The sequence below is a fragment of the Stenella coeruleoalba genome, assembly GCF_951394435.1.
Source record: "Stenella coeruleoalba genome assembly, contig: scaffold_140, whole genome shotgun sequence".
NCBI classification, from domain to species: Eukaryota; Metazoa; Chordata; class Mammalia; order Artiodactyla; family Delphinidae; genus Stenella; species Stenella coeruleoalba.
The window spans coordinates 335375-362700 of NW_027646299.1; the positions used below are offsets into that span (position 1 = coordinate 335375).

The window sequence follows — 27326 nt, forward strand, 5'->3', positions numbered from 1 at the left end:
ATACCTGAATCCACTCATTGTGCTGCTAAGGGCCTGATGACACAGATTTCATTGCTGAGTGATATTGCTTTTTAATAAATACCACAACTTCTTTATCCATTTTTCACTTTCTGCGATGTTGAACTTGTACTGTAAACGAGGTTCTTGTAAACAGAGCTGTTCCAAACTTTGGGGTGGCTGTGTCTTTTTGATTTTAAATTCCCTAAGCTATAGGACCATAAGTGGAAGTGCCCTAGGCTCTGTTGCTTTGTTTTTTAGATGTTTCAGGAAACACCATACACTTCTCCTGAGTGGTTGTTGGCAATTTACATCCCGCCCATCAGCATAACAAGGCTCCCAGTTCTCCATGGCCTGTCCTGCCTTTCTGGATTTTACACTTTTTTCAGATGGCCCTTTTGACCGGGGGGAAGTGAGACTTCATTGTAGTGCAGATTTCCTTTGCAAGCTTGCTTGGATGGCCAAAAAGGGCGTATGCGTTTTTTCCTGAATATATTCAGGAAAAAACGCATACGCCCTTTTTGGCCAAGTGCATCATTGTGGACGTTCTGCCTCTTTTCCTATGCTTTCAATGCAATTCCAGTCTACCTCCTGAAATCGGTTTCCTGCAATTCTGCCCCGTTTTCAAGTCCTCTTGGCAGCCTTACTTCAGTCTATTTTTGGACGATAGCTGTCATTTATAACTCTGCAGGTTTGTGAATTACAGTGCCCCTGAGCTCCTTTCTTCAACTCGCTTTCTTGTGACCTGGCCGCAACACCGCAAGATGGCTTCAGGCCCTAATCTGGTTCCGGCACAGCACGCTGAGCCTTTGGTTAATTCCTCTTCCTGGTGGGAAATGAGAGTTAAATTTGCCCGTCCAGACACCTCCAGCTAGTCTCTCATTGGTTCTCACTATTCCTGTTCATCTTCCGCAGAAATTGCAAACTGGGCCAAACAGGAGGTTAAAGGGACTGACTCTCCAAGTCGGGAGAGTGTTAGTAAAGCGTCTGGAATATTGCACCCGAGTACCAGGGTATGAAAACTGAGACATATTTGAACATGTCTCCCGTTCACATGGTTGATCATACTCTAGGTTCCACATGAATGTTTTAGCTGAAGGAAGAATACCTTAAACCTGGGTAGTTGAAACCCGTGGAATGGGTACCATGCAATATGACTTCAAAGGGTCTTCATTTGCTCACCGAACCTCTCCAATCCTATCACTGCTGCGTTTATGCCCCTGTACACATGCTTGATTCTCTTTCGGAGACATAGCAATCCATAGGTTTTAATATACTTACTAGTCAGGTACATTCTTAGGCGTTTAATATGCGGTGTTGAGTCCATTTCGTTGAGCAAGGAGTAGCTCTTGTCTATTCCATATTTGGCTTAAGGAACTTTATCTGTGCTCATTTCAATCTCTGGTTTTATGCAGCACCCCAACTCACCTTTCCCCTTAAGCAAGCATAAGTTGGTTTTCTAAATTTGAGACACTGTTCTGTTTTGGAATGCAGTTCCTGTGTAGCCAAGTTTACATTCCGTGTATTAGTGATATCTTATGATGTTTCTTTTTCTGTGTGACTTATTTCAGTTAGAATCATCGTACCTGAATCCACTCATTGTGCTGCTAAGGGCCTGATGACATAGATTTCATTGCTGAGTGATATTGCTTTGTAAGTGAATACCACAACTTCTTTATCCATTTTTCACTTTCTGCGATGTTGAACTTGTACTGTAAACGAGGTTCTTGTAAACAGAGCCGTTCCAAACTTTGGGGTGGCTGTGTCTTTTTGATTTTAATTTCCCTAAGCTATAGGACCATAAGTGGAAGTGCCCTAGGCTCTGTTGCTTTGTTTTTTAGATGTTTCAGGAAACACCATACACTTCTCCTGAGTGTCTGTTGGCAATTTACATCCCGCCCATCAGCATAACAAGGCTCCCAGTTCTCCATGGCCTGTCCTGCCTTTCTGGATTTTACACTTTTTTCAGATGGCCTTTTGACCGGGGGGAAGTGAGACTTCATTGTAGTGCAGATTTCCTTTGGAAGCTTGCTTGGTTGGCCAAAAAGGGCGTATGCGTTTTTTCCTGAATATATTCAGGAAAAAACGCATACGCCCTTTTTGGCCAAGTGCATCATTGTGGACGTTCTGCCTCTTTTCCTATGCTTTCAATGCAATTCCAGTCTACCTCCTGAAATCGGTTTCCTGCAATTCTGCCCCGCTTTCAAGTCCTCTTGGCAGCCTTACTTCAGTCTATTTTTGGACGATAGCTGTCATTTATAACTCTGCAGGTTTGTGAATTACAGTGCCCCTGAGCTCCTTTCTTCAACTCGCTTTCTTTTGAGCTGGCCGCAACACCGCAGGATGGCTTCAGGCCCTAATCTGGTTCCGGTACGGCACGCTGAGCCTTTGGTTATTTCCTCTTCCTGGTGGGAAATGAGAGTTAAATTTGCCCGTCCAGACATCTCCAGGTAGCCTCTCATTGGTTCTCGCTATTCCTGTTCATCTTCCGCAGAAATTGGAAACTGTGCCAAACAGGAGGTTAAAGGCGCTGACTCTCCAAGTGGGGAGAGTGTTAGTAAAGCGTCTGGAATGTTGCACCCGAGTACCAGGGTACGAAAACTGAGACATATTTGAACACGTCTCCCGATCACATGGTTGATCATACTCTAGGTTCCACATGCATGTTTTAGTTGAAGGAAGAATACCTAAAACCTGGGTAGTTGAAACCCGTGTAAAGGGTACCATGCAATATGATTTCAAAGGGTCTTCATTTGCTCTCCCAACCTCTCCAATCCTATCACTGCTGCGTTTATGCACCTGCACACATGCTTGATTCTCTTTCGGAGACATGGCAATCCATAGGTTTTAAGATACTTACTAGTCAGGTACATTCTTAGGCGTTTAATATGCGGTGTTGAGTCCATTTCGTTGAGCAAGGAGTAGCTCTTGTCTATTCCATATTTGGCTTAAGGAACTTTATCTGTGCTCATTTCAATCTCTGGTTTTATGCAGCACCCCAATTCACCTTTCCCCTTAAGCAAGCATAAGTTGGTTTTCTAAATTTGAGACCCTGTTCTGTTCTGTAATTCAGTTCCTGTGTAGCCAAGTTTCCATTCCGTGTATTACTGATATCTTATGATGTTTCTTTTTCTGTGTGACTTATTTCAGTTAGAATCATCATACCTGAATCCACTCATTGTGCTGCTAAGGGCCTGATGACATAGATTTCATTGCTGAGTGATATTGCTTTGTAAGTGAATACCACAACTTCTTTATCCATTTTTCACTTTCTGCGATGTTGAACTTGTACTGTAAACGAGGTTCTTGTAAACAGAGCCGTTCCAAACTTTGGGGTGGCTGTGTCTTTTTGATTTTAATTTCCCTAAGCTATAGGACCATAAGTGGAAGTGCCCTAGGCTCTGTTGCTTTGTTTTTTAGATGTTTCAGGAAACACCATACACTTCTCCCGAGTGGTTGTTGGCAATTTACATCCCGCCCATCAGCATAACAAGGCTCCCAGTTCTCCATGGCCTGTCCTGCCTTTCTGGATTTTACACTTTTTTCAGATGGCCCTTTTGACCGGGGGGAAGTGAGACTTCATTGTAGTGCAGATTTCCTTTGCAAGCTTGCTTGGTTGGCCAAAAAGGGCGTATGCGTTTTTTCCTGAATATATTCAGGAAAAAATGCATACGCCCTTTTTGGCCAAGTGCATCATTGTGGACGTTCTGCCTCTTTTCCTATGCTTTCAATGCAATTCCAGTCTACCTCCTGAAATCGGTTTCCTGCAATTCTGCCCCGCTTTCAAGTCCTCTTGGCAGCCTTACTTCAGTCTATTTTTGGACGATAGCTGTCATTTATAACTCTGCAGGTTTGCGAATTACAGTGCCCCTGAGCTCCTTTCTTCAACTCGCTTTCTTGTGACCTGGCCGCAACACCGCAGGATGGCTTCAGGCCCTAATCTGGCTCCGGTACGGCACGTTGAGCCTTTGGTTATTTCCTCTTCCTGGTGGGAAATGAGAGTTAAATTTGCCCGTCCAGACACCTCCAGCTAGTCTCTAATTGGTTCTCGCTATTCCTGTTCATCTTCCGCAGAAATTGCAAACTGGGCCAAACAAGAGGTTAAAGGCGCTGACTCTCCAAGTGGGGAGAGTGTTAGTAAAGCGTCTGGAATGTTGCACCCGAGTACCAGGGGAGGAAAACTGAGACATATTTGAACACGTCTCCCGTTCACATGGTTGATAATACTTGGGTTCCACATGCATGTTTTAGCTGAATGAAGAATACCTAAAACCTGGGTAGTTGAAACCCGTGGAATGGGTACCATGCAATATGACTTCAAAGGGTCTTCATTTGCTCACCGAACCTCTCCAATCCTATCACTGCTGCGTTTATGCCCCTGTACACATGCTTGATTCTCTTTCGGAGACATAGCAATCCATAGGTTTTAAGATACTTACTAGTCAGGTACATTCTTAGGCGTTTAATATGCGGTGTTGAGTCCATTTCGTTGAGCAAGGAGTAGCTCTTGTCTATTCCATATTTGGCTTAAGGAACTTTATCTGTGCTCATTTCAATCTCTGGTTTTATGCAGCACCCCAATTCACCTTTCCCCTTAAGCAAGCATAAGTTGGTTTTCTAAATTTGAGACCCTGTTCTGTTCTGTAATTCAGTTCCTGTGTAGCCAAGTTTCCATTCCGTGTATTACTGATATCTTATGATGTTTCTTTTTCTGTGTGACTTATTTCAGTTAGAATCATCATACCTGAATCCACTCATTGTGCTGCTAAGGGCCTGATGACATAGATTTCATTGCTGAGTGATATTGCTTTGTAAGTGAATAGCACAACTTCTTTATCCATTTTTCACTTTCTGCGATGTTGAACTTGTACTGTAAACGAGGTTCTTGTAAACAGAGCCGTTCCAAACTTTGGGGTGGCTGTGTCTTTTTGATTTTAATTTCCCTAAGCTATAGGACCATAAGTGGAAGTGCCCTAGGCTCTGTTGCTTTGTTTTTTAGATGTTTCAGGAAACACCATACACTTCTCCCGAGTGGTTGTTGGCAATTTACATCCCGCCCATCAGCATAACAAGGCTCCCAGTTCTCCATGGCCTGTCCTGCCTTTCTGGATTTTACACTTTTTTCAGATGGCCCTTTTGACCGGGGGGAAGTGAGACTTCATTGTAGTGCAGATTTCCTTTGCAAGCTTGCTTGGTTGGCCAAAAAGGGCGTATGCGTTTTTTCCTGAATATATTCAGGAAAAAACGCATACGCCCTTTTTGGCCAAGTGCATCATTGTGGACGTTCTGCCTCTTTTCCTATGCTTTCAATGCAATTCCAGTCTACCTCCTGAAATCGGTTTCCTGCAATTCTGCCCCGCTTTCAAGTCCTCTTGGCAGCCTTACTTCAGTCTATTTTTGGACGATAGCTGTCATTTATAACTCTGCAGGTTTGTGAATTACAGTGCCCCTGAGCTCCTTTCTTCAACTCGCTTTCTTTTGAGCTGGCCGCAACACCGCAGGATGGCTTCAGGCCCTAATCTGGTTCCGGTACAGCACGCAGAGCCTTTGGTTATTTCCTCTTCCTGGTGGGAAATGAGAGTTAAATTTGCCCGTCCAGACACCTCCAGCTAGCCTCTCATTTGTTCTCGCTATTCCTGTTCATCTTCCGCAGAAATTGCAAACTGGGCCAAACAGGAGTTTAAAGGCGCTGACTCTCCAAGTGGGGAGAGTGTTAGTAAAGCGTCTGGAATGTTGCACCCGAGCACCAGGGGAGGAAAACTGAGACATATTTGAACACGTCTCCCGATCACATGGTTGATCATACTCTGGGTTCCACAGGCATGATTTAGCTGAAGGAAGAATACCTAAAATCTGGGTAGTTGAAACCCGTGGAATGGGTACCATGCAATATGACTTCAAAGAGTCTTCATTTGCTCACCGAACCTCTCCAATCCTATCACTGCTGCGTTTATGCCCCTGTACACATGCTTGATTCTCTTTCGGAGACATAGCAATCCATAGGTTTTAAGGTACTTACTAGTCAGGTACATTCTTAGGCGTTTAATATGCGGTGTTGAGTCCATTTCGTTGAGCAAGGAGTAGCTCTTGTCTATTCCATATTTGGCTTAAGGAACTTTATCTGTGCTCATTTCAATCTCTGGTTTTATGCAGCACCCCAACTCACCTTTACCCTTAAGCAAGCATAAGTTGGTTTTCGAAATTTGAGACCCTGTTCTGTTCTGTAATTCAGTTCCTGTGTAGCCAAGTTTACATTCCGTGTATTACTGATATCTTATGATGTTTCTTTTTCTGTGTGACTTATTTCAGTTAGAATCATCATACCTGAATCCACTCATTGTGCTGCTAAGGGCCTGATGACACAGATTTCATTGCTGAGTGATATTGCTTTTTAAGTAAATACCACAACTTCTTTATCCATTTTTCACTTTCTGCGATGTTGAACTTGTACTGTAAACGAGGTTCTTGTAAACAGTGCTGTTCCAAACTTTGGGGTGGCTGTGTCTTTTTGATTTTAAATTCCCTAAGCTATAGGACCATAAGTGGAAGTGCCCTAGGCTCTGTTGCTTTGTTTTTTAGATGTTTCAGGAAACACCATACACTTCTCCCCAGTGGTTGTTGGCAATTTACATCCCGCCCATCAGCATAACAAGGCTCCCAGTTCTCCATGGCCTGTCCTGCCTTTCTGGATTTTACACTTTTTTCAGATGGCCCTTTTGACCGGGGGGAAGTGAGACTTCATTGTAGTGCAGATTTCCTTTGCAAGCTTGCTTGGTTGGCCAAAAAGGGCGTATGCGTTTTTTCCTGAATATATTCAGGAAAAAATGCATACGCCCTTTTTGGCCAAGTGCATCATTGTGGACGTTCTGCCTCTTTTCCTATGCTTTCAATGCAATTCCAGTCTACCTCCTGAAATCGGTTTCCTGCAATTCTGCCCCGTTTTCAAGTCCTCTTGGCAGCCTTACTTCAGTCTATTTTTGGACGATAGCTGTCATTTATAACTCTGCAGGTTTGTGAATTACAGTGTCCCTGAGCTCCTTTCTTCAACTCGCTTTCTTGTGACCTGGCCGCAACACCGCAGGATGGCTTCAGGCCGTAATCTGGTTCCGGCCCGGCATGCTGAGCCTTTGGTTAATTCCTCTTCCTGGTGGGAAATGAGTGTTAAATTTGCCCGTCCAGACACCTGCAGCTAGCCTCTCATTGGTTCTCGCTATTCCTGTTCATCTTCCGCAGAAATTGCAAACTGGGCCAAACAGGAGGTTAAAGGCGCTGACTCTCCAAGTGGGGAGAGTGTTAGTAAAGCTTCTGGAATGTTGCACCCGAGTACCAGGGGAGGAAAACTGAGACATATTTGAACACGTCTCCCGATCACATGGTTGATCATACTCTGGGTTCCACATGCATGTTTTAGCTGAGGAAGAATACCTAAAACCTGGGTAGTTGAAACCCGTGGAATGGGTACCATGCAATATGACTTCAAAGGGTCTTCATTTGCTCACCGAACCTCTCCAATCCTATCACTGCTGCGTTTATGCCCCTGTACACATGCTTGATTCTCTTTCGGAGACATAGCAATCTATAGGTTTTAAGATACTTACTAGTCAGGTACATTCTTAGGCGTTTAATATGCGGTGTTGAGTCCATTTCGTTGAGCAAGGAGTAGCTCTTGTCTATTCCATATTTGGCTTAAGGAACTTTATCTGTGCTCATTTCAATCTCTGGTTTTATGCAGCACCCCAACTCACCTTTCCCCTTAAGCAAGCATAAGTTGGTTTTCTGAATTTGAGACCCTGTTCTGTTCTGTAATTCAGTTCCTGTGTAGCCAAGTTTACATTCCGTGTATTACTGATATCTTATGATGTTTCTTTTTCTGTGTGACTTATTTCAGTTAGAATCATCATACCTGAATCCACTCATTGTGCTGCTACGGGCCTGAGGACATAGATTTCATTGCTGAGTGATAGTGCATTGTAAGTGAATACCACAACTTCTTTATCCATTTTTCACTTTCTGCGATGTTGAACTTGTACTGTAAACGAGGTTCTTGTAAACAGAGCCGTTCCAAACTTTGGGGTGGCTGTGTCTTTTTGATTTTAATTTCCCTAAGCTATAGGACCATAAGTGGAAGTGCCCTAGGCTCTGTTGCTTTGTTTTTTAGATGTTTCAGGAAACACCATACACTTCTCCGGAGTGTCTGTTGGCAATTTACATCCCGCCCATCAGCATAACAAGGCTCCCAGTTCTCCATGGCCTGTCCTGCCTTTCTGGATTTTACACTTTTTTCAGATGGCCCTTTTGACCGGGGGGAAGTGAGACTTCATTGTAGTGCAGATTTCCTTTGCAAGCTTGCTTGGTTGGCCAAAAAGGGCGTATGCGTTTTTTCCTGAATATATTCAGGAAAAAACGCATACGCCCTTTTTGGCCAAGTGCATCATTGTGGACGTTCTGCCTCTTTTCCTATGCTTTCAATGCAATTCCAGTCTACCTCCTGAAATCGGTTTCCTGCAATTCTGCCCCGCTTTCAAGTCCTCTTGGCAGCCTTACTTCAGTCTATTTTTGGACGATAGCTGTCATTTATAACTCTGCAGGTTTGTGAATTACAGTGCCCCTGAGCTCCTTTCTTCAACTCGCTTTCTTGTGACCTGGCCGCAACACCGCAGGATGGCTTCAGGCCCTAATCTGGTTCCGGCCCGGCATGCTGAGCCTTTGGTTAATTCCTCTTCCTGGTGGGAAATGAGAGTTGAATTTGCCCGTCCAGACACCTCCAGCTAGCCTCTCATTGGTTCTCGCTATTCCTGTTCATCTTCCGCAGAAATTGCAAACTGGGCCAAACAGGAGGTTAAAGGGACTGACTCTCCAAGTCGGGAGAGTGTTAGTAAAGCGTCTGGAATGTTGCACCCGAGTACCAGGGGAGGAAAACTGAGACATATTTGAACACGTCTCCCGTTCACATGGTTGATCATACTCTGGGTTCCACATGCATGTTTTAGCTGAAGGAAGAATACCTTAAACCTGGAGAGTTGAGACCCGTGTAATGGGTACCATGCAATATGACTTCAAAGGGTCTTCATTTGCTCACCGAACCTCTCCAATCCTATCACTGCTGCGTTTATGCCCCTGTACACACGCTTGGTTCTCTTTTGGAGACATAGCAATCCATAGGTTTTAAGATACTTACTAGTCAGGTACATTCTTAGGCGTTTAATATGGGGTTTTGAGTCCATTTCGTTGAGCAAGGAGTAGCTCTTGTCTATTCCATATTTGGCTTAAGGAACTTTATCTGTGCTCATTTCAATCTCTGGTTTTATGCAGCACCCCAACTCACCTTTCCCCTTAAGCAAGCATAAGTTGGTTTTCTAAATTTGAGACCCTGTTCTGTTTTGGAATGCAGTTCCTGTGTAGCCAAGTTTACATTCCGTGTATTAGTGATATCTTATGATGTTTCTTTTTCTGTGTGACTTATTTCAGTTAGAATCATCATACCTGAATCCACTCATTGTGCTGCTAAGGGCATGATGACACAGATTTCATTGCTGAGTGATATTGCTTTGTAAGTAAATACCACAACTTCTTTATCCATTTTTCACTTTCTGCGATGTTGAACTTGTACTGTAAACGAGGTTCTTGTAAACAGAGCCGTTCCAAACTTTGGGGTGGCTGTGTCTTTTTCATTTTAATTTCCCTAAGCTATAGGACCATAAGTGGAAGTGCCCTAGGTTCTGTTGCTTTGTTTTTTAGATGTTTCAAGAAACACCATACACTTCTCCCGAGTGGTGGTTGGCAAATTACATCCCGCCCATCAGCATAACAAGGCTCCCAGTTCTCCATGGCCTGTCCTGCCTTTCTGGATTTTACACTTTTTTCAGATGGCCCTTTTGACCGGGGGGAAGTGAGACTTCATTGTAGTGCAGATTTCCTTTGCAAGCTTGCTTGGTTTGCCAAAAAGGGCGTATGCGTTTTTTCCTGAATATATTCAGGAAAAAACGCATACGCCCTTTTTGGCCAAGTGCATCATTGTGGACGTTCTGCCTCTTTTCCTATGCTTTCAATGCAATTCCAGTCTACCTCCTGAAATCGGTTTCCTGCAATTCTGCCCCGCTTTCAAGTCCTCTTGGCAGCCTTACTTCAGTCTATTTTTGGACGATAGCTGTCATTTATAACTCTGCAGGTTTGTGAATTACAGTGCCCCTGAGCTCCTTTCTTCAACTCGCTTTCTTGTGAGCTGGCCGCAACACCGCAGGATGGCTTCAGGCCCTAATCTGGTTCCGGCACGGCACGCTGAGCCTTTGGTTAATTCCTCTTCCTGGTGGGAAATGAGAGTTGAATTTGCCCATCCAGACACCTCCAGCTAGCCTCTCATTGGTTCTCACTATTCCTGTTCATCTTCCGCAGAAATTGCAAACTGGGCCAAACAGGAGGTTAAAGGGACTGACTCTCCAAGTAGGGAGAGTGTTAGCAAAGCGTCTGGAATATTGCACCCGAGTACCAGGGTACAAAAACTGAGACATATTTGAACACGTCTCCCGATCACATGGTTGATCATACTCTAGGTTCCACATGCATGTTTTAGCTGAAGGAAGAATACCTTATACCTGGGTATTTGAAACCCGTGGAATGGGTACCATGCAATATGACTTCAAAGGGTCTTCATTTGCTCACCGAACCTCTCCAATCCTATCACTGCTGCGTTTATGCCCCTGTACACATGCTTGATTCTCTTTCGGAGACATAGCAATCCATAGGTTTTAAGATACTTACTAGTCAGGTACATTCTTAGGCGTTTAATATGCGGTGTTGAGTCCATTTCGTTGAGCAAGGAGTAGCTCTTGTCTATTCCATATTTGACTTAAGGAACTTTATCTGTGCTCATTTCAATCTCTGGTTTTATGCAGCACCCCAACTCACCTTTACCCTTAAGCAAGCATAAGTTGGTTTTCTAAATTTGAGACCCTGTTCTGTTCTGTAATTCAGTTCCTGTGTAGCCAAGTTTACATTCCGTGTATTACTGATATCTTATGATGTTTCTTTTTCTGTGCGACTTATTTCAGTTAGAATCATCATACCTGAATCCACTCATTGTGCTGCTAAGGGCCTTGTGACACAGATTTCATTGCTGAGTGATATTGCTTTGTAAGTAAATACCACAACTTCTTTATCCATTTTTCACTTTCTGCGATGTTGAACTTGTACTGTAAACGAGGTTCTTGTAAACAGAGCCGTTCCAAACTTTGGGGTGGCTGTGTCTTTTTGATTTTAATTTCCCTAAGCTATAGGACCATAAGTGGAAGTGCCCTAGGTTCTGTTGCTTTGTTTTTTAGATGTTTCAGGAAACACCATACACTTCTCCCGAGTGGTTGTTGGCAATTTACATCCCGCCCATCAGCATAACAAGGCTCCCAGTTCTCCATGGCCTGTCCTGCCTTTCTGGATTTTACACTTTTTTCAGATGGCCCTTTTGACCGGGGGGAAGTGAGACTTCATTGTAGTGCAGATTTCCTTTGCAAGCTTGCTTGGTTGGCCAAAAAGGGCGTATGCGTTTTTTCCTGAATATATTCAGGAAAAAACGCATACGCCCTTTTTGGCCAAGTGCATCATTGTGGACGTTCTGCCTCTTTTCCTATGCTTTCAATGCAATTCCAGTCTACCTCCTGAAATCGGTTTCCTGCAATTCTGCCCCGCTTTCAAGTCCTCTTGGCAGCCTTACTTCAGTCTATTTTTGGACGATAGCTGTCATTTATAACTCTGCAGGTTTGTGAATTACAGTGCCCCTGAGCTCCTTTCTTCAACTCGCTTTCTTGTGACCTGGCCGCAACACCGCAGGATGGCTTCAGGCCCTAATCTGGTTCCGGCCCGGCATGCTGAGCCTTTGGTTAATTCCTCTTCCTTGTGGGAAATGAGAGTTGAATTTGCCCGTCCAGACACCTCCAGCTAGCCTCTCATTGGTTCTCGCTATTCCTGTTCATCTTCCGCAGAAATTGCAAACTGGGCCAAACAGGATGTTAAAGGGACTGACTCTCCAAGTCGGGAGAGTGTTAGTAAAGCGTCTGGAATGTTGCACCCGAGTACCAGGGGAGGAAAACTGAGACATATTTGAACACGTCTCCCGTTCACATGGTTGATCATACTCTGGGTTCCACATGCATGTTTTAGCTGAAGGAAGAATACCTTAAACCTGGAGAGTTGAGACCCGTGTAATGGGTACCATGCAATATGACTTCAAAGGGTCTTCATTTGCTCACCGAACCTCTCCAATCCTATCACTGCTGCGTTTATGCACCTGCACACATGCTTGATTCTCTTTCGGAGACATGGCAATCCATAGGTTTTAAGATACTTACTAGTCAGGTACATTCTTAGGCGTTTAATATGCGGTGTTGAGTCCATTTCGTTGAGCAAGGAGTAGCTCTTGTCTATTCCATATTTGGCTTAAGGAACTTTATCTGTGCTCATTTCAATCTCTGGTTTTATGCAGCACCCCAACTCACCTTTACCCTTAAGCAAGCATAAGTTGGTTTTCTAAATTTGAGACCCTGTTCTGTTCTGTAATTCAGTTCCTGTGTAGCCAAGTTTCCATTCCGTGTATTACTGATATCTTATGATGTTTCTTTTTCTGTGTGACTTATTTCAGTTAGAATCATCATACCTGAATCCACTCATTGTGCTGCTAAGGGCCTGATGACACAGATTTCATTGCTGAGTGATATTGCTTTTTAAGTAAATACCACAACTTCTTTATCCATTTTTCACTTTCTGCGATGTTGAACTTGTACTGTAAACGAGGTTCTTGTAAACAGAGCTGTTCCAAACTTTGGGGTGGCTGTGTCTTTTTGATTTTAATTTCCCTAAGCTATAGGACCATAAGTGGAAGTGCCCTAGGCTCTGTTGCTTTGTTTTTTAGATGTTTCAGGAAACACCATACACTTCTCCTGAGTGGTTGTTGGCAATTTACATCCCGCCCATCAGCATAACAAGGCTCCCAGTTCTCCATGGCCTGTCCTGCCTTTCTGGATTTTACACTTTTTTCAGATGGCCCTTTTGACCGGGGGGAAGTGAGACTTCATTGTAGTGCAGATTTCCTTTGCAAGCTTGCTTGGATGGCCAAAAAGGGCGTATGCGTTTTTTCCTGAATATATTCAGGAAAAAACGCATACGCCCTTTTTGGCCAAGTGCATCATTGTGGACGTTCTGCCTCTTTTCCTATGCTTTCAATGCAATTCCAGTCTACCTCCTGAAATCGGTTTCCTGCAATTCTGCCCCGTTTTCAAGTCCTCTTGGCAGCCTTACTTCAGTCTATTTTTGGACGATAGCTGTCATTTATAACTCTGCAGGTTTGTGAATTACAGTGCCCCTGAGCTCCTTTCTTCAACTCGCTTTCTTGTGACCTGGCCGCAACACCGCAAGATGGCTTCAGGCCCTAATCTGGTTCCGGCACAGCACGCTGAGCCTTTGGTTAATTCCTCTTCCTGGTGGGAAATGAGAGTTAAATTTGCCCGTCCAGACACCTCCAGCTAGTCTCTCATTGGTTCTCACTATTCCTGTTCATCTTCCGCAGAAATTGCAAACTGGGCCAAACAGGAGGTTAAAGGGACTGACTCTCCAAGTCGGGAGAGTGTTAGTAAAGCGTCTGGAATATTGCACCCGAGTACCAGGGTATGAAAACTGAGACATATTTGAACATGTCTCCCGTTCACATGGTTGATCATACTCTAGGTTCCACATGAATGTTTTAGCTGAAGGAAGAATACCTTAAACCTGGGTAGTTGAAACCCGTGGAATGGGTACCATGCAATATGACTTCAAAGGGTCTTCATTTGCTCACCGAACCTCTCCAATCCTATCACTGCTGCGTTTATGCCCCTGTACACATGCTTGATTCTCTTTCGGAGACATAGCAATCCATAGGTTTTAATATACTTACTAGTCAGGTACATTCTTAGGCGTTTAATATGCGGTGTTGAGTCCATTTCGTTGAGCAAGGAGTAGCTCTTGTCTATTCCATATTTGGCTTAAGGAACTTTATCTGTGCTCATTTCAATCTCTGGTTTTATGCAGCACCCCAACTCACCTTTCCCCTTAAGCAAGCATAAGTTGGTTTTCTAAATTTGAGACACTGTTCTGTTTTGGAATGCAGTTCCTGTGTAGCCAAGTTTACATTCCGTGTATTAGTGATATCTTATGATGTTTCTTTTTCTGTGTGACTTATTTCAGTTAGAATCATCGTACCTGAATCCACTCATTGTGCTGCTAAGGGCCTGATGACATAGATTTCATTGCTGAGTGATATTGCTTTGTAAGTGAATACCACAACTTCTTTATCCATTTTTCACTTTCTGCGATGTTGAACTTGTACTGTAAACGAGGTTCTTGTAAACAGAGCCGTTCCAAACTTTGGGGTGGCTGTGTCTTTTTGATTTTAATTTCCCTAAGCTATAGGACCATAAGTGGAAGTGCCCTAGGCTCTGTTGCTTTGTTTTTTAGATGTTTCAGGAAACACCATACACTTCTCCTGAGTGTCTGTTGGCAATTTACATCCCGCCCATCAGCATAACAAGGCTCCCAGTTCTCCATGGCCTGTCCTGCCTTTCTGGATTTTACACTTTTTTCAGATGGCCTTTTGACCGGGGGGAAGTGAGACTTCATTGTAGTGCAGATTTCCTTTGGAAGCTTGCTTGGTTGGCCAAAAAGGGCGTATGCGTTTTTTCCTGAATATATTCAGGAAAAAACGCATACGCCCTTTTTGGCCAAGTGCATCATTGTGGACGTTCTGCCTCTTTTCCTATGCTTTCAATGCAATTCCAGTCTACCTCCTGAAATCGGTTTCCTGCAATTCTGCCCCGCTTTCAAGTCCTCTTGGCAGCCTTACTTCAGTCTATTTTTGGACGATAGCTGTCATTTATAACTCTGCAGGTTTGTGAATTACAGTGCCCCTGAGCTCCTTTCTTCAACTCGCTTTCTTTTGAGCTGGCCGCAACACCGCAGGATGGCTTCAGGCCCTAATCTGGTTCCGGTACGGCACGCTGAGCCTTTGGTTATTTCCTCTTCCTGGTGGGAAATGAGAGTTAAATTTGCCCGTCCAGACATCTCCAGGTAGCCTCTCATTGGTTCTCGCTATTCCTGTTCATCTTCCGCAGAAATTGGAAACTGTGCCAAACAGGAGGTTAAAGGCGCTGACTCTCCAAGTGGGGAGAGTGTTAGTAAAGCGTCTGGAATGTTGCACCCGAGTACCAGGGTACGAAAACTGAGACATATTTGAACACGTCTCCCGATCACATGGTTGATCATACTCTAGGTTCCACATGCATGTTTTAGTTGAAGGAAGAATACCTAAAACCTGGGTAGTTGAAACCCGTGTAAAGGGTACCATGCAATATGATTTCAAAGGGTCTTCATTTGCTCTCCGAACCTCTCCAATCCTATCACTGCTGCGTTTATGCACCTGCACACATGCTTGATTCTCTTTCGGAGACATGGCAATCCATAGGTTTTAAGATACTTACTAGTCAGGTACATTCTTAGGCGTTTAATATGCGGTGTTGAGTCCATTTCGTTGAGCAAGGAGTAGCTCTTGTCTATTCCATATTTGGCTTAAGGAACTTTATCTGTGCTCATTTCAATCTCTGGTTTTATGCAGCACCCCAATTCACCTTTCCCCTTAAGCAAGCATAAGTTGGTTTTCTAAATTTGAGACCCTGTTCTGTTCTGTAATTCAGTTCCTGTGTAGCCAAGTTTCCATTCCGTGTATTACTGATATCTTATGATGTTTCTTTTTCTGTGTGACTTATTTCAGTTAGAATCATCATACCTGAATCCACTCATTGTGCTGCTAAGGGCCTGATGACATAGATTTCATTGCTGAGTGATATTGCTTTGTAAGTGAATACCACAACTTCTTTATCCATTTTTCACTTTCTGCGATGTTGAACTTGTACTGTAAACGAGGTTCTTGTAAACAGAGCCGTTCCAAACTTTGGGGTGGCTGTGTCTTTTTGATTTTAATTTCCCTAAGCTATAGGACCATAAGTGGAAGTGCCCTAGGCTCTGTTGCTTTGTTTTTTAGATGTTTCAGGAAACACCATACACTTCTCCCGAGTGGTTGTTGGCAATTTACATCCCGCCCATCAGCATAACAAGGCTCCCAGTTCTCCATGGCCTGTCCTGCCTTTCTGGATTTTACACTTTTTTCAGATGGCCCTTTTGACCGGGGGGAAGTGAGACTTCATTGTAGTGCAGATTTCCTTTGCAAGCTTGCTTGGTTGGCCAAAAAGGGCGTATGCGTTTTTTCCTGAATATATTCAGGAAAAAATGCATACGCCCTTTTTGGCCAAGTGCATCATTGTGGACGTTCTGCCTCTTTTCCTATGCTTTCAATGCAATTCCAGTCTACCTCCTGAAATCGGTTTCCTGCAATTCTGCCCCGCTTTCAAGTCCTCTTGGCAGCCTTACTTCAGTCTATTTTTGGACGATAGCTGTCATTTATAACTCTGCAGGTTTGCGAATTACAGTGCCCCTGAGCTCCTTTCTTCAACTCGCTTTCTTGTGACCTGGCCGCAACACCGCAGGATGGCTTCAGGCCCTAATCTGGCTCCGGTACGGCACGTTGAGCCTTTGGTTATTTCCTCTTCCTGGTGGGAAATGAGAGTTAAATTTGCCCGTCCAGACACCTCCAGCTAGTCTCTAATTGGTTCTCGCTATTCCTGTTCATCTTCCGCAGAAATTGCAAACTGGGCCAAACAAGAGGTTAAAGGCGCTGACTCTCCAAGTGGGGAGAGTGTTAGTAAAGCGTCTGGAATGTTGCACCCGAGTACCAGGGGAGGAAAACTGAGACATATTTGAACACGTCTCCCGTTCACATGGTTGATAATACTTGGGTTCCACATGCATGTTTTAGCTGAATGAAGAATACCTAAAACCTGGGTAGTTGAAACCCGTGGAATGGGTACCATGCAATATGACTTCAAAGGGTCTTCATTTGCTCACCGAACCTCTCCAATCCTATCACTGCTGCGTTTATGCCCCTGTACACATGCTTGATTCTCTTTCGGAGACATAGCAATCCATAGGTTTTAAGATACTTACTAGTCAGGTACATTCTTAGGCGTTTAATATGCGGTGTTGAGTCCATTTCGTTGAGCAAGGAGTAGCTCTTGTCTATTCCATATTTGGCTTAAGGAACTTTATCTGTGCTCATTTCAATCTCTGGTTTTATGCAGCACCCCAATTCACCTTTCCCCTTAAGCAAGCATAAGTTGGTTTTCTAAATTTGAGACCCTGTTCTGTTCTGTAATTCAGTTCCTGTGTAGCCAAGTTTCCATTCCGTGTATTACTGATATCTTATGATGTTTCTTTTTCTGTGTGACTTATTTCAGTTAGAATCATCATACCTGAATCCACTCATTGTGCTGCTAAGGGCCTGATGACATAGATTTCATTGCTGAGTGATATTGCTTTGTAAGTGAATACCACAACTTCTTTATCCATTTTTCACTTTCTGCGATGTTGAACTTGTACTGTAAACGAGGTTCTTGTAAACAGAGCCGTTCCAAACTTTGGGGTGGCTGTGTCTTTTTGATTTTAATTTCCCTAAGCTATAGGACCATAAGTGGAAGTGCCCTAGGCTCTGTTGCTTTGTTTTTTAGATGTTTCAGGAAACACCATACACTTCTCCCCAGTGGTTGTTGGCAATTTACATCCCGCCCATCAGCATAACAAGGCTCCCAGTTCTCCATGGCCTGTCCTGCCTTTCTGGATTTTACACTTTTTTCAGATGGCCCTTTTGACCGGGGGGAAGTGAGACTTCATTGTAGTGCAGATTTCCTTTGCAAGCTTGCTTGGTTGGCCAAAAAGGGCGTATGCGTTTTTTCCTGAATATATTCAGGAAAAAACGCATACGCCCTTTTTGGCCAAGTGCATCATTGTGGACGTTCTGCCTCTTTTCCTATGCTTTCAATGCAATTCCAGTCTACCTCCTGAAATCGGTTTCCTGCAATTCTGCCCCGCTTTCAAGTCCTCTTGGCAGCCTTACTTCAGTCTATTTTTGGACGATAGCTGTCATTTATAACTCTGCAGGTTTGTGAATTACAGTGCCCCTGAGCTCCTTTCTTCAACTCGCTTTCTTTTGAGCTGGCCGCAACACCGCAGGATGGCTTCAGGCCCTAATCTGGTTCCGGTACAGCACGCAGAGCCTTTGGTTATTTCCTCTTCCTGGTGGGAAATGAGAGTTAAATTTGCCCGTCCAGACACCTCCAGCTAGCCTCTCATTTGTTCTCGCTATTCCTGTTCATCTTCCGCAGAAATTGCAAACTGGGCCAAACAGGAGTTTAAAGGCGCTGACTCTCCAAGTGGGGAGAGTGTTAGTAAAGCGTCTGGAATGTTGCACCCGAGCACCAGGGGAGGAAAACTGAGACATATTTGAACACGTCTCCCGATGACATGGTTGATCATACTCTGGGTTCCACAGGCATGATTTAGCTGAAGGAAGAATACCTAAAATCTGGGTAGTTGAAACCCGTGGAATGGGTACCATGCAATATGACTTCAAAGAGTCTTCATTTGCTCACCGAACCTCTCCAATCCTATCACTGCTGCGTTTATGCCCCTGTACACATGCTTGATTCTCTTTCGGAGACATAGCAATCCATAGGTTTTAAGGTACTTACTAGTCAGGTACATTCTTAGGCGTTTAATATGCGGTGTTGAGTCCATTTCGTTGAGCAAGGAGTAGCTCTTGTCTATTCCATATTTGGCTTAAGGAACTTTATCTGTGCTCATTTCAATCTCTGGTTTTATGCAGCACCCCAACTCACCTTTACCCTTAAGCAAGCATAAGTTGGTTTTCGAAATTTGAGACCCTGTTCTGTTCTGTAATTCAGTTCCTGTGTAGCCAAGTTTACATTCCGTGTATTACTGATATCTTATGATGTTTCTTTTTCTGTGTGACTTATTTCAGTTAGAATCATCATACCTGAATCCACTCATTGTGCTGCTAAGGGCCTGATGACACAGATTTCATTGCTGAGTGATATTGCTTTTTAAGTAAATACCACAACTTCTTTATCCATTTTTCACTTTCTGCGATGTTGAACTTGTACTGTAAACGAGGTTCTTGTAAACAGTGCTGTTCCAAACTTTGGGGTGGCTGTGTCTTTTTGATTTTAAATTCCCTAAGCTATAGGACCATAAGTGGAAGTGCCCTAGGCTCTGTTGCTTTGTTTTTTAGATGTTTCAGGAAACACCATACACTTCTCCCCAGTGGTTGTTGGCAATTTACATCCCGCCCATCAGCATAACAAGGCTCCCAGTTCTCCATGGCCTGTCCTGCCTTTCTGGATTTTACACTTTTTTCAGATGGCCCTTTTGACCGGGGGGAAGTGAGACTTCATTGTAGTGCAGATTTCCTTTGCAAGCTTGCTTGGTTGGCCAAAAAGGGCGTATGCGTTTTTTCCTGAATATATTCAGGAAAAAATGCATACGCCCTTTTTGGCCAAGTGCATCATTGTGGACGTTCTGCCTCTTTTCCTATGCTTTCAATGCAATTCCAGTCTACCTCCTGAAATCGGTTTCCTGCAATTCTGCCCCGTTTTCAAGTCCTCTTGGCAGCCTTACTTCAGTCTATTTTTGGACGATAGCTGTCATTTATAACTCTGCAGGTTTGTGAATTACAGTGTCCCTGAGCTCCTTTCTTCAACTCGCTTTCTTGTGACCTGGCCGCAACACCGCAGGATGGCTTCAGGCCGTAATCTGGTTCCGGCCCGGCATGCTGAGCCTTTGGTTAATTCCTCTTCCTGGTGGGAAATGAGTGTTAAATTTGCCCGTCCAGACACCTGCAGCTAGCCTCTCATTGGTTCTCGCTATTCCTGTTCATCTTCCGCAGAAATTGCAAACTGGGCCAAACAGGAGGTTAAAGGCGCTGACTCTCCAAGTGGGGAGAGTGTTAGTAAAGCTTCTGGAATGTTGCACCCGAGTACCAGGGGAGGAAAACTGAGACATATTTGAACACGTCTCCCGATCACATGGTTGATCATACTCTGGGTTCCACATGCATGTTTTAGCTGAGGAAGAATACCTAAAACCTGGGTAGTTGAAACCCGTGGAATGGGTACCATGCAATATGACTTCAAAGGGTCTTCATTTGCTCACCGAACCTCTCCAATCCTATCACTGCTGCGTTTATGCCCCTGTACACATGCTTGATTCTCTTTCGGAGACATAGCAATCTATAGGTTTTAAGATACTTACTAGTCAGGTACATTCTTAGGCGTTTAATATGCGGTGTTGAGTCCATTTCGTTGAGCAAGGAGTAGCTCTTGTCTATTCCATATTTGGCTTAAGGAACTTTATCTGTGCTCATTTCAATCTCTGGTTTTATGCAGCACCCCAACTCACCTTTCCCCTTAAGCAAGCATAAGTTGGTTTTCTGAATTTGAGACCCTGTTCTGTTCTGTAATTCAGTTCCTGTGTAGCCAAGTTTACATTCCGTGTATTACTGATATCTTATGATGTTTCTTTTTCTGTGTGACTTATTTCAGTTAGAATCATCATACCTGAATCCACTCATTGTGCTGCTACGGGCCTGAGGACATAGATTTCATTGCTGAGTGATAGTGCATTGTAAGTGAATACCACAACTTCTTTATCCATTTTTCACTTTCTGCGATGTTGAACTTGTACTGTAAACGAGGTTCTTGTAAACAGAGCCGTTCCAAACTTTGGGGTGGCTGTGTCTTTTTGATTTTAATTTCCCTAAGCTATAGGACCATAAGTGGAAGTGCCCTAGGCTCTGTTGCTTTGTTTTTTAGATGTTTCAGGAAACACCATACACTTCTCCGGAGTGTCTGTTGGCAATTTACATCCCGCCCATCAGCATAACAAGGCTCCCAGTTCTCCATGGCCTGTCCTGCCTTTCTGGATTTTACACTTTTTTCAGATGGCCCTTTTGACCGGGGGGAAGTGAGACTTCATTGTAGTGCAGATTTCCTTTGCAAGCTTGCTTGGTTGGCCAAAAAGGGCGTATGCGTTTTTTCCTGAATATATTCAGGAAAAAACGCATAAGCCCTTTTTGGCCAAGTGCATCATTGTGGACGTTCTGCCTCTTTTCCTATGCTTTCAATGCAATTCCAGTCTACCTCCTGAAATCGGTTTCCTGCAATTCTGCCCCACTTTCAAGTCCTCTTGGCAGCCTTACTTCAGTCTATTTTTGGATGATAGCTGTCATTTATAACTCTGCAGGTTTGTGAATTACAGTGCCCCTGAGCTCCTTTCTTCAACTCGCTTTCTTGTGACCTGGCCGCAACACCGCAGGATGGCTTCAGGCCCTAATCTGGTTCTGGCCCGGCATTCTGAGCCTTTGGTTAATTCCTCTTCCTGGTGGGAAATGAGAGTTAAATTTGCCCGTCCAGACACCTCCAGCTAGCCTCTCATTGGTTCTCACTATTCCTGTTCATCTTCCGCAGAAATTGCAAACTGGGCCAAACAGGAGGTTAAAGGGACTGACTCTCCAAGTCGGGAGAGTGTTAGTAAAGCGTCTGGAATGTTGCACCCGAGTACCAGGGTACGAAAACTGAGACATATTTGAACACGTCTCCCGTTCACATGGTTGATCATACTCTGGGTTCCACATGCATGTTTTAGCTGAAGGAAGAATACCTTAAACCTGGAGAGTTGAGACCCGTGTAATGGGTACCATGCAATATGACTTCAAAGGGTCTTCATTTGTTCACCGAACCTCTCCAATCCTATCACTGCTGCGTTTATGCCCCTGTACACACGCTTGATTCTCTTTTGGAGACATAGCAATCCATAGGTTTTAAGATACTTACTAGTCAGGTACATTCTTAGGCGTTTAATATGGGGTTTTGAGTCCCTTTCGTTGAGCAAGGAGTAGCTCTTGTCTATTCCATATTTGGCTTAAGGAACTTTATCTGTGCTCATTTCAATCTCTGGTTTTATGCAGCACCCCAACTCACCTTTCCCCTTAAGCAAGCATAAGTTGGTTTTCTAAATTTGAGAACCTGTTCTGTTCTGTAATTCAGTTCCTGTGTAGCCAAGTTTACATTCCGTGTATTACTGATATCTTATGATGTTTCTTTTTCTGTGTGACTTATTTCAGTTAGAATCATCATACCTGAATCCACTCATTGTGCTGCTACGGGCCTGATGACATAGATTTCATTGCTGAGTGATACTGCATTGTAAGTGAATACCACAACTTCTTTATCCATTTTTCACTTTCTGCGATGTTGAACTTGTACTGTAAACGAGGTTCTTGTAAACAGAGCCGTTCCAAACTTTGGGGTGGCTGTGTCTTTTTGATTTTAATTTCCCTAAGCTATAGGACCATAAGTGGAAGTGCCCTAGGCTCTGTTGCTTTGTTTTTTAGATGTTTCAGGAAACACCATACACTTCTCCTGAGTGTCTGTTGGCAATTTACATCCTGCCCATCAGCATAACAAGGCTCCCAGTTCTCCATGGCCTGTCCTGCCTTTCTGGATTTTACACTTTTTTCAGATGGCCCTTTTGACCGGGGGGAAGTGAGACTTCATTGTAGCGCAGATTTCCTTTGCAAGTTTGCTTGGTTGGCCAAAAAGGGCGTATGCGTTTTTTCCTGAATATATTCAGGAAAAAACGCATAAGCCCTTTTTGGCCAAGTGCATCATTGTGGACGTTCTGCCTCTTTTCCTATGCTTTCAATGCAATTCCAGTCTACCTCCTGAAATCGGTTTCCTGTAATTCTGCCCCGCTTTCAAGTCCTCTTGGCAGCCTTACTTCAGTCTATTTTTGGACGATAGCTGTCATTTATAACTCTGCAGGTTTGTGAATTACAGTGCCCCTGAGCTCCTTTCTTCAACTCGCTTTCTTGTGACCTGGCCGCAACACCGCAGGATGTCTTCAGGCCCTAATCTGGTTCTGGCACGGCACGCTGAGCCTTTGGTTAATTCCTCTTCCTGGTGGGAAATGAGAGTTAAATTTGCCCATCCAGACACCTCCAGCTAGTGTCTCATTGGTTCTCGCTATTCCTGTTCATCTTCCACAGAAATTGCAAACTGGGCCAAACAGGAGGTTAAAGGGACTGACTCTCCAAGTCGGGAGAGTGTTAGTAAAGCGTCTGGAATGTTGCACCCGAGTACCAGGGTACGAAAACTGAGACATATTTGAACACGTCTCCCGATCACATGGTTGATCATACTCTGGGTTCCACATGCATGTTTTAGCTGAAGGAAGAATACCTAAAACCTGGGTAGTTGAAACCCATGGAATGGGTACAATGCAATATGACTTCAAAGGGTCTTCATTTGCTCACCGAACCTCTCCAATCCTATCACTGCTGCGTTTATGCCCCTGTACACATGCTTCATTCTCTTTCGGAGACATAGCAATCTATAGGTTTTAAGATACTTATTAGTCAGGTACATTCTTAGGCGTTTAATATGCGGTGTTGAGTCCATTTCGTTGAGCAAGGAGTAGCTCTTGTCTATTCCATATTTGGCTTAAGGAACTTTATCTGTGCTCATTTCAATCTCTGGTTTTATGCAGCACCCCAACTCACCTTTCCCCTTAAGCAAGCATAAGTTGGTTTTCTGAATTTGAGACCCTGTTCTGTTCTGTAATTCAGTTCCTGTGTAGCCAAGTTTACATTCCGTGTATTACTGATATCTTATGATGTTTCTTTTTCTGTGTGACTTATTTCAGTTAGAATCATCATACCTGAATCCACTCATTGTGCTGCTACGGGCCTGAGGACATAGATTTCATTGCTGAGTGATAGTGCATTGTAAGTGAATACCACAACTTCTTTATCCATTTTTCACTTTCTGCGATGTTGAACTTGTACTGTAAACGAGGTTCTTGTAAACAGAGCCGTTCCAAACTTTGGGGTGGCTGTGTCTTTTTGATTTTAATTTCCCTAAGCTATAGGACCATAAGTGGAAGTGCCCTAGGCTCTGTTGCTTTGTTTTTTAGATGTTTCAGGAAACACCATACACTTCTCCCGAGTGTCTGTTGGCAATTTACATCCCGCCCATCAGCATAACAAGGCTCCCAGTTCTCCATGGCCTGTCCTGCCTTTCTGGATTTTACACTTTTTTCAGATGGCCCTTTTGACCGGGGGGAAGTGAGACTTCATTGTAGTGCAGATTTCCTTTGCAAGCTTGCTTGGTTGGCCAAAAAGGGCGTATGCGTTTTTTCCTGAATATATTCAGGAAAAAACGCATAAGCCCTTTTTGGCCAAGTGCATCATTGTGGACGTTCTGCCTCTTTTCCTATGCTTTCAATGCAATTCCAGTCTACCTCCTGAAATCGGTTTCCTGCAATTCTGCCCCACTTTCAAGTCCTCTTGGCAGCCTTACTTCAGTCTATTTTTGGATGATAGCTGTCATTTATAACTCTGCAGGTTTGTGAATTACAGTGCCCCTGAGCTCCTTTCTTCAACTCGCTTTCTTGTGACCTGGCCGCAACACCGCAGGATGGCTTCAGGCCCTAATCTGGTTCTGGCCCGGCATTCTGAGCCTTTGGTTAATTCCTCTTCCTGGTGGGAAATGAGAGTTAAATTTGCCCATCCAGACACCTCCAGCTAGCCTCTCATTGGTTCTCACTATTCCTGTTCATCTTCCGCAGAAATTGCAAACTGGGCCAAACAGGAGGTTAAAGGGACTGACTCTCCAAGTCGGGAGAGTGTTAGTAAAGCGTCTGGAATGTTGCACCCGAGTACCAGGGTACGAAAACTGAGACATATTTGAACACGTCTCCCGTTCACATGGTTGATCATACTCTGGGTTCCACATGCATGTTTTAGCTGAAGGAAGAATACCTTAAACCTGGAGAGTTGAGACCCGTGTAATGGGTACCATGCAATATGACTTCAAAGGGTCTTCATTTGTTCACCGAACCTCTCCAATCCTATCACTGCTGCGTTTATGCCCCTGTACACACGCTTGATTCTCTTTTGGAGACATAGCAATCCATAGGTTTTAAGATACTTACTAGTCAGGTACATTCTTAGGCGTTTAATATGGGGTTTTGAGTCCCTTTCGTTGAGCAAGGAGTAGCTCTTGTCTATTCCATATTTGGCTTAAGGAACTTTATCTGTGCTCATTTCAATCTCTGGTTTTATGCAGCACCCCAACTCACCTTTCCCCTTAAGCAAGCATAAGTTGGTTTTCTAAATTTGAGAACCTGTTCTGTTCTGTAATTCAGTTCCTGTGTAGCCAAGTTTACATTCCGTGTATTACTGATATCTTATGATGTTTCTTTTTCTGTGTGACTTATTTCAGTTAGAATCATCATACCTGAATCCACTCATTGTGCTGCTACGGGCCTGAGGACATAGATTTCATTGCTGAGTGATACTGCAGTGTAAGTGAATACCACAACTTCTTTATCCATTTTTCACTTTCTGCGATGTTGAACTTGTACTGTAAACGAGGTTCTTGTAAACAGAGCCGTTCCAAACTTTGGGGTGGCTGTGTCTTTTTGATTTTAATTTCCCTAAGCTATAGGACCATAAGTGGAAGTGCCCTAGGCTCTGTTGCTTTGTTTTTTAGATGTTTCAGGAAACACCATACACTTCTCCTGAGTGTCTGTTGGCAATTTACATCCCGCCCATCAGCATAACAAGGCTCCCAGTTCTCCATGGCCTGTCCTGCCTTTCTGGATTTTACACTTTTTTCAGATGGCCCTTTTGACCGGGGGGAAGTGAGACTTCATTGTAGTGCAGATTTCCTTTGCAAGTTTGCTTGGTTGGCCAAAAAGGGCGTATGCGTTTTTTCCTGAATATATTCAGGAAAAAACGCATAAGCCCTTTTTGGCCAAGTGCATCATTGTGGACGTTCTGCCTCTTTTCCTATGCTTTCAATGCAATTCCAGTCTACCTCCTGAAATCGGTTTCCTGTAATTCTGCCCCGCTTTCAAGTCCTCTTGGCAGCCTTACTTCAGTCTATTTTTGGACGATAGCTGTCATTTATAACTCTGCAGGTTTGTGAATTACAGTGCCCCTGAGCTCCTTTCTTCAACTCGCTTTCTTGTGACCTGGCCGCAACACCGCAGGATGTCTTCAGGCCCTAATCTGGTTCTGGCACGGCACGCTGAGCCTTTGGTTAATTTCTCTTCCTGGTGGGAAATGAGAGTTAAATTTGCCCATCCAGACACCTCCAGCTAGTCTCTCATTGGTTCTCCCTATTCCTGTTCATCTTCCACAGAAATTGCAAACTGGGCCAAACAGGAGGTTAAAGGGACTGACTCTCCAAGTCGGGAGAGTGTTAGTAAAGCGTCTGGAATGTTGCACCCGAGTACCAGGGTACGAAAACTGAGACATATTTGAACACGTCTCCCGATCACATGGTTGATCATACTCTGGGTTCCACATGCATGTTTTAGCTGAAGGAAGAATACCTAAAACCTGGGTAGTTGAAACCCATGGAATGGGTACAATGCAATATGACTTCAAAGGGTCTTCATTTGCTCACCGAACATCTCCAATCCTATCACTGCTGCGTTTATGCCCCTGTACACATGCTTCATTCTCTTTCGGAGACATAGCAATCCATAGGTTTTAAGATACTTACTAGTCAGGTACATTCTTAGGCGTTTAATATGCGGTGTTGAGTCCATTTCGTTGAGCAAGGAGTAGCTCTTGTCTATTCCATATTTGGCTTAAGGAACTTTATCTGTGCTCATTTCAATCTCTGGTTTTATGCAGCACCCCAACTCACCTTTCCCCTTAAGCAAGCATAAGTTGGTTTTCTAAATTTGAGAACCTGTTCTGTTCTGTAATTCAGTTCCTGTGTAGCCAAGTTTACATTCCGTGTATTAGTGATATCTTATGATGTTTCTTTTTCTGTGTGACTTATTTCAGTTAGAATCATCGTACCTGAATCTACTCATTATGCTGCTAAGGGCCTGATGACATAGATTTCATTGCTGAGTGATACTGCATTGTACGTAAGTACCACAAGTTCTTTATCCATTTTTCACTTTCTGTGAAATTGAACTTGTACGGTAAACGAGGTTCTTGTAAACTGAGGCGTCCCAAACATTGGGGTGGCTGTGTATTTTTGATTTTAATTTCCCTAAGCTATAGGACTATAAGTGGAAGTGCCCTAGGCTCTGTTGCTTTGTTTTTTAGATGTTTCAGGAAACACCATACACTTCTCCCGAGTGTCTGTTGGCAATTTACATCCCGCCCATCAGCATAACAAGGCTCCCAGTTCTCCATGGCCTGTCCTGCCTTTCTGGATTTTACACTTTTTTCAGATGGCCCTTTTGACCGGGGAGAAGTGAGACTTCATTGTAGTGCAGATTTCCTTTGCAAGCTTGCTTGGTTGGCCAAAAAGGGCGTA

At 43.8% G+C, this 27326-nt stretch overlaps 1 long non-coding RNA gene across 1 annotated transcript; it reads left to right on the plus strand.

The window, feature by feature from the left end:
- Positions 1–6304: 6304 nt before the first annotated feature.
- Positions 6305–25347, plus strand: LOC307181185. The gene is made up of 5 exons (XR_013826086.1): positions 6305–6392; positions 9470–9547; positions 12626–12711; positions 18948–19029; positions 25267–25347. It is a non-coding gene; the product is annotated as an uncharacterized lncRNA (long non-coding RNA).
- Positions 25348–27326: the final 1979 nt, after the last annotated feature.